The sequence below is a fragment of the Canis lupus genome, chromosome X, assembly GCF_011100685.1.
Source record: "Canis lupus familiaris isolate Mischka breed German Shepherd chromosome X, alternate assembly UU_Cfam_GSD_1.0, whole genome shotgun sequence".
Taxonomy (NCBI): Eukaryota; Metazoa; Chordata; class Mammalia; order Carnivora; family Canidae; genus Canis; species Canis lupus.
In genome coordinates, this window is record NC_049260.1 from 101,137,768 (window position 1) to 101,152,677 (window position 14,910).

Sequence of the window (14,910 nt, forward strand, 5' to 3'; positions counted from 1 at the left end):
GGCATTTTGAACTGAATGAAAATAAAAACATAGCATATGAAAATTTATAGGAGGTAGATAATGCAGTAGTTAGGAGGGGATTTTTAGCATTAAATGCATATATTTGAGAGAAAGAAAGGTCTTCTACATATTAAACTAGAAAAAGAAGAGCAAATATAACCCAAAATAATCAGAATAAGGAAAACAATAAAAATCAGAATGGAAATTTATGAAATAGAAAACAGAAAAACAATAAGGAAAAACCAATGAAACCAAAATCTGGTTCTTTGAAAAGACCAACAAAAATGATAAACCTATAGCTGGGCTGATCAGGAAAAAAAGAAAAAAAACAAATTACCAATGTAAGAAATGAGAGTGGTGCCATTAGTATAAATTTTACAAATATTAAAAGGCCATTAAGAGAATATCATGAGGAACTTTTACTAATAAAAGTGACAATTTGGGCAGCCTGGGTGGCTCAGTGGTTTAGCGCCACCTTCAGCCCAGGGCGTGATCCCAGAGACCCGGGATCTAGTCTCACTTTGGGCTCCCAGCATGGAGTCTGCTTCTCCCTCTGCCTATGTCTCTGCCTCTCTCTCTGTCTCTCTCATGAATAATTAAATAAAAATCTAAAAAAAAAATAATAACCCAGTGAAAACATCTGGGCCTGATTCTTTTTTATGCCTGAATAATTTTCCACTATGTACATAATGGAATGAAATCTTACCATTTGCAATAACATGGATGGAGCTAGACAGTATAACAAATGAACAAAGGATAAAAAGAGAGAGACAAAGAAATAGACTTTTAACTGCAGAAAACAAACTGATGGTTATCAGAGGGGAGATAGGTTGGGGGAGAGGGGAATTAAGGGATAGGGATTAAGAAGTATACTTATGATGAAAATAAAATGATTTTTTTAAAAACCCTATAGCTAACAATCTACTGATACATGCTATAACATGGATAAATCTCAAAAACGTTATACTTAGCCAAAGTCAGATGTAAAAGTTACCTTGCTATACTCCATTAACTCTATTGATAAGAAACTCTAGAAAAGACTAATCTGTAGTGACAAAAAGCAGATTAGACATTGCCTGGGAAGTGAAGGATTGACTGGAAAGAAGCAATTGACTTTTGTGGTGATAAAAATGTACTGTATCATGACTGTGATGATGGTTACACACCACAGATATAAAATTTGTGTACAAAGCATCTTTAATGTACACTTTTAAAGTATGCATTTTATCATATGTAAATCGTACCTCAATAAATTTGAAATGTAATAATATTAAATGTAGATGAGGGAGATAGTAAGTTTACCCTATTTTTTTTTAGTTTACCCTATTTTTTGATACATTTTGGCTAGGAATGGGAATATGGGATTGAATGACAGTTTTTGTTTTGTTTATGTTGATCCAAGTTACATGAGACTGATTAAAAACAGAACAGAGAAAGAGACTGAAGAATCAGAAGATAGCCTTTTATAGTCCCACCATCTTTTCCAGCAATCCAAACTCCATGCTTCCCTAATAGATGTGAGCCTCCTTATAATCAGAAGTGTCAATATTTTAAATATATGCTAGGATAGCTAGACTTCCAACTAAAAATCTCAAATGGCCAAAAGCCTATCCTTAGGCAGCATATGTGAAATACTCTACCTTCTAGCCAACTTCAATTTATCACTTAGGCCTTAACTATTAGTTAGAAGTGGTCACCCTCTGGTTTTTCCTGCTTTTAACACAGCTTCCCTTTAGGTATCTAAAATTAGCTTTTCCTTATACTTTTACAAATGTTGGAAGATTTTAAACTTGCATTATTTTTTTTCTAACTATCAAGTAAGATTTACTCCATTTTAAGTCTTCTTTTCCAATTTGTAATTAAATCTCTTGTACACTTTCCTCACCAACTTGTGGGCTGGTTTGAATTCTGGAAATCATTTATTTTGGTTTTTCAGAATAGACTCATTTCTCAAAAGCATTTGAATTCTCAGTATCTATATTCTTCGAAAGTTTCAGATAAACAGGCTACTAAATGTTAAAACCCAAAGAGTGACTAATGCTGAACATTTCAGATGCTTTGGCACACTCATGGGGTAAATGATTCAGTAATAAAAAGGACTTTCAGTCTTCGGTGCCATTTTCACAAATGGCTGCCGTGGCCATTGGCCATCGAATCTTAAACATAAGAAAGTAGATTAAGATAAACTAGACATTATTTGTTATTTATCCTTTTAACAAATACAGGGAATGCCAGACACAACTTCAAAGAGATCTTATCACTTTTATCCTTCCTCCTATCCTCTGAGCTAGGGGTAATAGTTCTCATACTCCAGTACTGTAGCTGCTAGTATAAAATCATATATGTAGCATTTACCATATGAAAATAGATCACTCCTGTCCTATTAGCCGAGTAAGTTTTGTGTTTTGTTTTGTTTTTAGTAGAAGTAATAGAGACACACTACAATATCTTTACCTCCTTTCCTGGTCCTTTTTATGACCCATAATGCATATATCCAAAGTAGCTAAGAAGGGTTAGGGGTTCAATCTATGGCTGGGTTAAGGGAATCAACCCATAATGAGGTTTAGGGCCATAGACTGAGACTACCCTTAGGTTTAAAAATTATGGGTTCAGTCTATAGCTGGGAACAGAGTGAAGCTACCTGGCTCAAAAGAGAAGAAACCCACAACTATGGTCTCATTAACACCAGACTCTGACCAGCTGAGTTAACCAGACAGAGTCTGCTTTGGAATTGTGTATGAAAAAGCACTCCAGGAGCCACTACTTATGGGTCCTTCAAACTCCGCTAACAATTAGCTGAGAAAGTCATTTCCTCTCACCATGCTTCCCATTACCCAATCTTCCAAGTGTGGAACATGATCATTATTTCTCACCATGGGATGAGGAGGTAGGGTGAGAGGAGAGCAAAGAAGGGGCAATGAGCTTGAATTAACATTTGCAGCTTCTTTTCTCCCCTATTCTGCAAGCCTCTTGTTTCTTATTGAAAACAAAGTCAATCTTCCTATTTTAACCCTCTACACATCCATTTCGTTCTATTGCTCTTACCCATAATTCAAGTACCTATTGGTTTTCTGAAATTCGAAAAGCCTTTTATTGCCCCCCCGTTGTATACTGTCCTAATTGGTTTTTTTTTCTGTCTGTTGTTTGTGTTCCTTCCTGATCTACCTCCCTATGTGAACACATGCATACACACATACATATTCTGCAAGCAGAAGTGTTAAGGTTTGAAAATATTTGCAATGGTATCTGTATTTCCAACTAGAAATCTTAAGCAAACCAAGAATTACACACACTGCTTCTTCAGAATTATTAAAGAGTAGTTATCCCTTTCAAAAAGGAATTCATCTTTAAGCAAGGCATTGACTTTAGACACTAAAGTGAGAAGTGCAAGGAAGATTTGGCATCATTCAATTGCCACATGAGCTGCTTTGCTTAGTTAGTTCTCAGGCCATATACTGCCCCTGATGTTATATCCCAGAGTCCTAGGAGTTCCTTGGGAATAAGGATGGTAGGACTAGCCCCAGAAAAGTTTGACCTTCGTCCTTGAGAAGTAACTCGAAGTGCATATAATGGGTCAAGAGAAGTAACAAAGAATAGTTATGCTGATCACCATGATGATTTTTAGATCATTTAGTTTTTACATCAGGATAACAGTATTTGAGATTATTTTTCTCCTGGTAGTTCAGTCTCTATGCCAATGACCACCACTCTTTTCCCATCTCCATCAGTTCAGCAGTTCTATTTTCATTTCTGTAGAGAGGGATATGCCTAAACAAAAGCAGAAAAATGTTGTTCAGCTTTGGTGTCCAAAACCTTAGGTTCTGATGGCACTAGACAGGACAGAGCATAAAGTTAACATGTTTATGGAGGAGGGAAATATTTCATATTTCCTCAGACTAGAAAAGACCCTTTGCCATGAAAAGGAAAGAGACAGGGAAATTTTGAGACTATAAATATGACTGGAACCTAGCAAGAAGGTCTCTGCAACCTGCTTCCTGGACAACAGCTTGGGAAATTGAAAGGAAAAGAAATTTTTGAGCCTGATTGTGGCCTGGAAGAAACAGAATAATTTCCAAATCCTCAAATGAAGCATGAAAGTATCAGAGAAGTATCATTAGAGCTGAAGGGGACAGGTAAAGAAAAGTCAACCTGCAACATGCCTGGTATATGACACAGAGGACCAGATGGCTCCCCAGTGTACATGACCCTAGGAAAAGAGAGAGGTATCCTTGAATAGAATGGTACTGAGTTCTTCCACCCAAAAAATATAAGGGTCTCAACAGAAATTAAGTTTATATAAACCTAAATTTGTGGACTGAGATTTGAACCTACTACCCCAATATGACTATGTCCCTGAAGTAATCCACTCTATGACTCCCTTCAATTTACCTGAAAATTTATTCTTTTAGGGGTGTTATTGAATACAGTCAACCCTCAAAATTATATCACACAGTTGGCTAGGAAAACAGAGGGCCTGAAATGACACCTCACAGGTGCATATATATCAACCTCTAACTGCATGTAAAAATTAGACAGCAATTAAATGAGGATCATGATACATGTGGATGGTACAATTTCCCCCAGGAGAAGCTGCCAAAATTTAGCTATATGTAACATGAGACACTTATACAGTGTAACTAATTTTCTTGTCAGTCAAACATCTGATCTTAGGCATACAGTAGGATTTAACTCACAGATCTAGACACAGAAGTATGCACACACGCATGTGCATGTGCTTACATTACATTGCTCAAAATCAAAGCCTCCAGAAAAATGCAAATATTCTCTCCTCCAGTTCTTAGCTTTGGTAGTTTCAGGCATGCTTTTAAACTGCTAACTCAAATATCAACCATAGATGACTATCCACTAAATGTTTGTCTCAGACTCCCTTACCTAATTCTTTGGAGGGACTGGCTGTTGCCATCAATCGTTGCCTCAATTCTGATGTCCAGGCCACTATTTCATTCTTTCTCCTTTGTAAATTTGTAAGTCTTCTCCCCATGTAAGTTCCAGAACTAGGCTTTGGGATGATTTATTCATATGAGTTTCCTTCACTGGTTTCATGTGTATATCTCTTTTTTTTTTTCAATTTATATTATTCAACCTACGGAGGTAGCATCATGTAATGAAAAAAAGCACTAGACTCGGAGTGCTTATATTCAAAAAGCTTAAAGTTCATATCAGAAAGGGAGACAGTACATGAGAGACTCCTAACTCTGGGAAACGAACTAGGGGTGGGGGAAGAGGAGGTGGGTGGGGGTGGGGGTGACTGGGTGACGGGCACTGAGGGGAGCACTTGATGGGATGAGCACTGGGTGTTATTCTATATGTTGGCAAATTGAACACCAATAAAAAATAAATCTATAAAAAAAAGAAAAGAAAAAAGCTTAAATTCAAGTTTCTTTCTGCCATTTACCTGCTAAGCACCTTCTGACAATTTGCTTTACAGTTCTCAAGCCTTAGCTTTCTTTGTTGATAAATTTGAGGATTGAATTAGACCAAGATTCTGTAAGCTGGAAACCTGTGTGGTGAACTGGGTCCATTAAAATACTTTGTTTAGCTTGCTTGGTGTTCAATTTTTTTATTATAGGTGGAGAATATATACTCTACTTCCCCCAAGTGTCCTCTACTCCCTAGTGTCTTCCATCCACCAGCTTCGCTCATGGACATTTTCATTTAGGACTACTGTATCAGGTGCCTTATACCTAATGTTCATTCAGTTCTAATGGCTTTTTATGCTTTTTGCACTCTTTTGCTCTTCCAACAAGAACACTCTATACCCCCTCACCAAAGTAACATTGAGTCAAGCAACTTCTCTGTGTCTAGCACTGTGGTTTTTAGAATAAAGTTTAAGAAACTGAAGAAGGCAAAGTCAGAAGGAGAAAGAAGAAAGACTCATTGAAAGAGTTAGGACCTGAACTATGTTTTAATAGGTGATATTTGGTATTTCAGATGTTTATCTGGCCACCATACACAAAGAATGTACCCCCATCCACTCCTGACCCACATTTCAATTCAGTCTCTCACTGACTCCAGATCACCAGTCACTCTATATGAGATAGGCTATCCCAGGACCCTCTACAATTCTAGTACCCTCTGGCCTTCTGAGACCAGAAACAACAGGGAGCACTGCCCAGGTTTCAATCCTTTCAAAGAGAAAGGCTTTAAAATGTTCATAAAACCAGCTCAGTGGGCTTTTGAACATCAAATCTCTCTTACAAAACAACATTTTGATGTGTTGAATGTAAATCAATTGGAAGCACATGGATTCAATAGGTCCTAAAATGTGCCCAGGCTTATAATGAAGAAAAACATCTTAGTGCAGTATCTGGAGACATTTGCTAGCTGCAAAATATTGAATGGTAAAATGGTTTTTGATATTTCATTGAATTTCAACTATGATGAGGCTTCTGGACCCAATCTGATCCCTTCCCTTTGCTACCTTCTTACTTCAGTTCAGCTTACCAGTAATACTAAGTCACTTGTAATGCGTAATACTAAATGACTTATAATACTAACTCCCTAGTAATAAAAAAGAGAATTCTGATGGTTCTATGTCCTTACACAGAGACCTAAAGTCCAATGGTGGAGACTTGTATCCAGATAGTTCCATGTCTGATTACAGACTCTGATTACAGTTTCAATAGGCTGGAAACTTTATAATCTCTTCCATAGCCAGATTCTAATTTGATCGAAATATCTATTCTCAAAGAACCCCTTATCCAGCTAGTAAGTCAGAAATAATATCCAGAGTATATGCAATAAGAAGATCATATAGATTATGCCACTGAAGCTAGTACTTACAAACAAAACATAACCATGATCAGATTATTTCTAGATTCATGTTCTTTACTACTTAGAACAATATATTTTGTCGGTGCTAATAATAACAATAATTATACTACCTCTACTACTATTACTACTACTAATAATAATATCTTTCACTTATCAGTAACCTTATGTGATAGGCACTGAATGAGCCATTTTATATCCATGAATATACATTTTCTTATTTAATTCACCCAACAATCCTGCAATGTAGATATTAATAGCCCTATTTGGAAGATATGGAAACTGAATCTCTGACAAGTTATATACAGTTCATACACATTTAGGTGCTTTCTTGTCATGTATACTCTAGTACTGTATTTTTTATTCCCTCTCTCTGATGACACTGCCAGATAAAGACCATGTTCTTTCCCTATTCTATATTTCCTTTCCAATAAAAAATGTATATTCCTTGCTCTCTAAAAAGCCAGGCATTGGACTCTGAACACCATAGGTGTTCAATCCATGTTGATAACTAAGTGGCAACTAAACAACTGACTTTGTCGTTCAGGTTTGGCTCTGCTAGAGCCATACTTAAGCAGCACTGCTGGTGCCCAGTTGTCTTATGGAGTTTTACATAAACAAGTGCTCTTAATTTTTTATATACAACCCTCCTACTCCCCACAACAATGAAGCATAAGTCCATGGCAGTCTTGGCCAGGAGATAAATCTGAGAGACCAACAACCATACTGAACGATGATTATTCCCTACCAATGTGATGACTAGGATTTTCTCATTGGGTCATGCTCATAACTCTTACCTGGCTCCTTCTTCCCTGGGGAAAAGTACCCCTCCCCAGAAGGCTCCTTGGGCATATGTGTTCCATCAGTTCATCAGATGTGTCTAATGAACCTTAATCCCCATTTACGTTCAAACTGATTTTAGTGTATAGAAATGTCACAGACTGGTATCAAGAGGTGTGAGCAAGAGAGTAAAGTCTAGAACCAGAAAACTAGGTCAGGCTGCAGTACCTTGCCAGTTTGCAAGTACAACCAGGGTCAAATTCAGCAAGTTCTAGACTAGCAGTCAAGGGCAAGATTCAAGTCTGCAGTCAGAGGTTGAGACCAAGGTCTTATTCTGGGTAGAGTCAGAGAAGTTTCTTAACCAACCCAACATGGAGGACAATGATTGAACCAATGAAACTTGAAACTTGTGAGGATACAGTTCTAGTAATTTTCTTTTTTAAAAGATTTTACTTATTTATTCATGAGAGACAGAGACAGAGAGAGAGAGAAAGATGCAGAGATACAGGCAGAGGGGAAGCAAGCTCCATTCAGGGAGCCTGATGCGGGACTTGAACCAGGACTCCAGGATCATGCCCTAGGCCGAAGGCAGGCGCCAAACTGCTGAGCCACCCAGGGATCCCCTACAATTCTAGTAATTTTCAAAAATTATCCATATCACTCTTCATTTATATGAATTCTTTCAAAGAAACTTATTATTTCTAATAAAATAGAGAAACTGGTTGGCATGTGCATAGGGTGTACATGCCAAACATCCTAAGTTAAATGCCAGCTCTACTGCTTACCTCACCTGCATCACCTTGGACAAGTTTCTTTACTTCTCCAGGCCTCTGGTTTTTGTTGTTGTTGTTGTTGTTGTTGTTTTGCTACCTGTATAATTGAGTAATAGCAGTATCTACCTCAGAGCATTGCTGTTGTGATTAAGTGAATAAATGCACAGGAAATTTGTAAAACAGTGCTGAGCAAATGTTCAATAAATGTAATCATATTATCATAGTAGATAAATACTGAGTGGCTCCGATTGAACAAGGAATAGGTATGAGCATCCCAGAGCTCAACTCCTTACTTGGCACACTGAAAATCACTGTTCCAGTACAACCTCTTCCCAGTCCAAGATTCTCTTCTATAGCGTCTGACCTCTTCTTAACACTTTCAGTGATGAGGACCTCATTTTCTTAAAAATGTGTTACCAATCCTAATTATCCCAAACATCAAAACTTTCTCTTATATTGACTCAAAATCTACCACCCAGTGGTATAGGAGGTACCACTGATCCAAGAAACAACAGGGTATAACAGAAAGCAGATGCCTTTTAGTCAGATATCTTATCTCTAGAATCTTATCTCTGCAACCTCTTAGCTGTGTAAACTTAGGGAAGTCTTTAACCTCTTTGAGTCTCCTTTCCCTCATTTGGAAAATAGAGATAACATCATCTAAGGCACAGGCTTACAGCTATAGATGGAATTGTGTCCCTCCCGAAAATCCATATGTTGAAGCCCTAATCCTCAATGTGACTATAGTGGAAATAGGGCCCTAAGGAGGTAATTAAGGTTAAATGAGGTCATAAAGGCAGAGTCCAAAAAAATAATAATAATAAATAATAAATAAAAAAAATAAAGGCAGAGTCCTAATCTAATAAAACTGTGACTTTGTAAGAAGAGCAAGGGAGAAAGCTCTCTCTCTTTCCTCCTCACCTCAAAATGAGTACACACTGAGGAAAGGCTATGTGAGCATAAAGCAAGAATGTAGCCATCTGTAAACCAAGAAGAGGGATCTCACCAGGAACTGAATCAATAAACACCTTGAATCTTAGACTTCCCATCCTCCAGAACTATGAGAAAATAAAATTCTGCTCTTTAAGCTACCTAGTTATGGCAGTCCTAGCTGACTAATACAGTTGCTATGAGGATTAAAGGAGGTAATATGTATAAAGTACCAGGTACAAAAGCAGCACTCAAATAGTGGAATTATTTTTATTTTTAGTTCCTAGTTCTGCCCTGAACAGCTATGGAGAGCAAATCAAATCCTTCTCCCACATGAAATTGATCAGATAATTAAAGACAGATGGCTTGGAAGACCCACCACAGCAGTGTGCCAGACGTATACAGTATTTGCCTCTTAATTTCAACTCATATGTGCCTGTCTCCATGACTACATTATAAGCTCCTCGAGGGCAGAGATCATGTTTTAGTCCTTTCTGTAGTTCCATTGCCTAGAATATCATGAATGCTAGGTGCCAACATCAGGTTAATGAATGAATAAACACACTATCATGCCTATTAGTGGGCATTTGAAAGCCTCCTAGCCACAGAGACTTTGCTCCTCACACACAAAGCCTGAAGATCATCTGCACTTATATAGAGCTCTTCCGCTGACAGCAAGCTCACTGCACCTCAGCCACAAAGAACACTGGCACTGAGCAGTAAACATCCAGACATAATTGCCAGAGTCCTTAAGCAACTGAGCTTATGAGCATACTGCACGAGCACCCCACGTTTGCAACTTTCTACTTATTGGGAGACATAACATGCTCCTACTCAGAACATTTCTTCTGTCAAAAGAAGCAATTCCAAACGATGGAAAATAACTATGTTAGTTCAATGCTAACTTTGCTAGTCAGGTCTTGTCATATTTATCATCTTAATCCATTACTTTGAGTGAAATGACTGCAGCTGTTTTTCACAGAACTGCCTCAGAGCTGATGGGCAACATATTAGGAATAATTTTACTAAATTATTTTCTAAATCTTTTAGAAGAACAAGGAGTAAACTGGGACACTTTGGATTCGTGTGTGTGTGTGTGTGTGTGTGTGTGCGCGCGTGCACGCAGTTAAATTATTCTTCTTTGTGCAAAGTAAAGTTAGGTTTGGAACAGCAGGTAATGAAGTTTTGGCCAACTAGGCTTAGTAATATTATGCAAATCCTTTAATAGAATGTGGTACTATAAAGCATACATTTCAAAACACTCCAGAAAAACTCCCCCAGAACACAAGTGGCAGAAGGAAAGAAAAGGGAGACAGAGAGAAGGAAAGAGAGAAAGAGCAAAAGTGCATTAGAATGGCAACAGAATGGTTTCGTGAGAAAAGCAATCCAGTGCTTAGAAAAGATAGGATGTAGGAACTGGACACAAATTGTTCTGTCCAGCAGTAAGGAGTGGATTTTCCCAGAGCCATCCAAATTCTTCTACCCAGTCCCCCAACGTGATGTATGACAAATGTGGAGGATGGATAATAATAACAGCAACATCTAACATTTATCGAAATGCTTGTTATAGGCCAAGAACTTTATAACTTGTTTAATCCTCACAATATTCTTGCAAAAGAGGTATTACCATCTCAAGTTATAGACAGGGAAACTGAGTCTCAGAGGTATTATGTAAAGGGCCCAAGGTCAAACAGTTTAGAAGCACATTCCTGATTTGAACCCATATTTGGCAGACAAAAGAGAAGCACTGCACCATATTACATCGCACCTCATCTACTGATAGGGCTGAGGGCAGCTATAGCTCTCATCTTTCTTCCTCCAATCCTATCGGTGATTTTATAACTCTGATTATGCCCTTTCTTCCTTTGCCTTTAAAAAGATGCAGTTTCTTCAGCATTAAATCTGTTTTCATAAGCCTGGGCCCATCTCTTTGCCATTTCCATTAAGTGTGTGGCTGCATAGGTGTGTGTAGGTGGGTGTTATTTTGTTGTTTGTGAGAAAAAGTAAGTGGAGGAACAAGGGAAGATTGGGGATGAAGCAAGACTGCTCAAAGATAGACTTGGACACACAGTTTTGTGGCTAGATGCTACACTGCACTTCTCTGTTAGACAACCTTCAACCAAAAGCCTCCGGGGCCTGCAATAGGGAAAAGTGGAGACTGAAATGGCCTGGGAGTACCTGCTGCCTCTGGTCTCAAGGGGAGTCTGGGATTCAGGGCCGAATCTGCGGCTTCTTGGAGCTCCTCCAGGTAACAGATCTCCCTTTGGAAGAGAGCTTGTTTCACTGAAGGGCGCTGGCTCCTCCTGCAGGCCTGTCCTAGGAATGACCTCTGTTTTTGGCTTGGTCTGTTTGTTCCTCCCACTTGGGATGACAGATCCACCACAGACAGTCACTCTCACCCTCCTGCATTTGTCCCGGGGCGGGGCGGGGGGGGGGGGGGTATGGGGAATGGGAGGGATGGAGAAGAAGAAAGGGCCCTCCCTCTTCTGCTCCTGGCCAATTTCTCCCAGCCTAAGCAGTAACCCTGTTGGAGGGAGGTTTGATAAACTATTCATCACACTCCTAAATAATTCATTTCCCTTTGAGAGCAAGCAGCCCACAGGAGCTGTAAGGTTTTCTTAAGTTGACACCTTTTGAAAGATGAAAAATAAAGCAAAAGCCCCTTTTAGAGAAACCATACTTGCTTTATATGCCATTTCCTACTTTTCTCTCTTCTAATGTTCCATTCCTTAGGATTGGTCTCCTGCTGTTTTCTTTGCTTTTTTTTATTCAAACAACTCTACTGTGTAGGATCTCTTGTGCAGACCCTCTTAGCATTATCCCCTTCTCCCATGGCCCCATAGACTTCTGGTATGTAACAACCCAAATGCCTTTAGATTGAGGGAGGGTATGGGAGCAAGAGATGGGCTTTGTCGAGGTGGGTAAGGTTTGTTGTGTCAAATGAGTTGTATCCAGAGCGTTTCAAGGAGTTCAGGATCTCCCTTTGTTCTGACTTTGCCTTCTCTGACACAGCTCTACTACTTGTCATTCTGCAAACACCTTCTCTCACCTTCCTTGAATTTTAGTGAAACCTCCACAGAGTTCTCCTCTGGGCCGGCTAGGGCCAAACACATTGTACAAGGCCTTTCTTCCTCTATCCTCAGCCACCCACACACCCTTGAGACCCATTTTGTATACAGGAAGTAGGCTACAGGGGACTGTGAGGGTGGAAGATTACAGGCTGAAACTAATTATCTTCTCTGAAATTGACACTGCCTCTCCTGCTGACCTTATAGCTCGGGGGCTGCGCCTATGCCCTGGCAACAATGGCACCCTTCCCCATCTGCCATACTCCAGAGGAGACTGAGCAGAGCAGTTCTGTACACAAACCCCCCGCCCCCCCCCCCCCACCCGTGCTGACCTTTATCTAGTTTCTTTCTCTTTTTTCTTATCTGTGGATCTTAGAGAAAACAACAGATGTGGAGCCGGAGTTAAACGGATTTAGGGGAAATTTAAAAGGATACAGGTCCCCAAATAGTGTAGCCTTCAAACTCATCCCCCTTCAACAAAATATAACACAGGAAAACAGATACAATTAGGCATTTCACTTACTTAACAAACAGGAATTCTCACTGATCAGGGTGAGCAGGCAAGCAGCTTGAGGTATGGCTTCCTTTAAGCAAATATAATAAGGAAATACAGTTTTCTGAAATGTTTTTCTCTCAGAGCCAGATGCTCTATTTTATTTTGAAAATGTTTTTATGTATTGACATTTGTCAGCAATACTTCTGTTTTTAAAGACCTAGATTGGTTTAATAAGAAAAGTTGGTTGATATAAAAGAAATTTCATGAAGCTAAAGATCTAAAAGCACTTAACAGTATAGAGTGTAGTGAGGTAGTTTGGGACATATAGTACATTTAGGGTATGCTATGAGCAGATCTATACAATTTCTGGAGGTCTACCATTACTTCAGTGCTACAATTGGAATTTGCCTTCAAGCTAAGGACATAATATTACAAGAGCACAGAGGGGTAAACAGAGACTTAACTAATACAGTCCCTATGATTATTAATTTCATGTATTGACTTGACTGAGGCATTGGGGTACCCAAATATTTAGTCAAGCATTATTCTGAGAGTGTTTATGAGAGTGTATTTGGATGAGTTTAATATTTGAATTGGTAGAGTAAGTAAACCAGACTGTCCTCCCTAATATGAGTGGGTCTTATCTAATCAGTTGAAGGTCTGGATGGAACAAAAAGGCTTACTTTGGTGTTGAGAAGTGGGAAATCTCCTGGTCTGACCACTTGAGCTGAAATATTGTTTTTTTCCTACTTTGGGATATGAACTGAAAAATTGGCTATTCTTGGATATCAAACCTCCCAGCTTTTGGACTGGATCTTACACTATCAGTTCTCCTGATGTTCAGGCCTTCAGACTCAAACTACAACTATACCATTGGCTCTTCTGGATCTCTATCCAACCCATTACAGATCTGGAACTTCTCAGGATCCACAATCATTTGAGCCAACTCCTTACAATAAGTGTCTTCCTTTCTCTCCCCCTCTCTCTCTCTCTCTCTCTCCCTCTCTCTCAGATATATATAATATATAGATATCTCCTATTGGTTCTGTTCCTCTAGAGAACTCTAATATGGTTCCTATGTTTTAGATCAGTGATCTCTAAACTTTTGTGATCCCATCCCCATAGGTAAATTTTTTAATACATTCCTCAGTATGTGGATACTTATTTGTAAATAATAAGTGTATATGTGTGAGAGAGAGACAGAGAGAGGGACAGAGAAAGAAGACAGAGAGACAGAGACAGGATTGGGGAGGAGAAAAATATTACCTATGAGAATCAATATGCACATGTTAAGAGACAAACTTTTATACCAAACTGCCTGGAATCAGATTTTGACTGTTAATTACCAACTGTGTAATATTGGACAACTCATTCAACCTCTCCTTACCTATTACCTCATCTATAACATGAGGATGCTAATCACATGATCAGGCTATTATTAACGCAAGGGGTTTTGTGAGAATTAAATGACTTAATATATGTAAAGTGCTTCCACATGGAAAGAACTACATAAGTGTAGTTATGATTATCACATTGTAGAGATTACAAAACTAGACATTTTAATGGAGATTAGACATGTAAGGGATGCCTGGGCGGCTCAGCGGTTGGGCGTCTGCCTTTGGCTCAAGGCATGATCCTGGAGTCCCAGGATCAAGTCCCGCATCCGGCTTCCTGCATAAAGCCTGCTTCTCCCTCTGCCTGTGTCTTTGCCTCTCTCTCTCTCTCTCTCTCTCTCTCTCTCTCTTTCTCATGAATAACTAAATAAAATCTGAAAAAAATAAACGTTTAAAAAAACACACTTTATTCCCATATGTCCCTTGACAGATCACTGATCTAGATCATGTGTAAGCAAACTATAGCCTGTAGGCCAAATCTGGCCCCCTGCTAAGTTTTGTAGGGCATATAAGCTAAGAATTATTTTTATATTTTAAAATGTGAAAAAAAATCACAAGAAAAATAATATTTTGTGGCATGTGAAAATTATATGAAATTCACATTTCAGGTCCATAAATAAAATGTTACTGGAATACAACCATGCTCAGGCATTTATGTGCTATCTATGGCTGCTTTC

At 38.8% G+C, this 14,910-nt stretch overlaps 1 long non-coding RNA gene across 1 annotated transcript in view; it reads right to left on the reverse strand.

Annotated features, from left to right (window-relative positions):
* Positions 1-3,671: 3,671 nt before the first annotated feature.
* LOC106558464 overlaps positions 3,672-14,910 on the reverse strand; it is an 88,133-nt gene continuing 76,894 nt past the window's right edge. The window contains exon 5 of the long non-coding RNA XR_005386433.1: positions 3,672-3,768. This is a non-coding gene — a long non-coding RNA (uncharacterized LOC106558464). The remainder of the gene's footprint in view (positions 3,769-14,910) is intronic.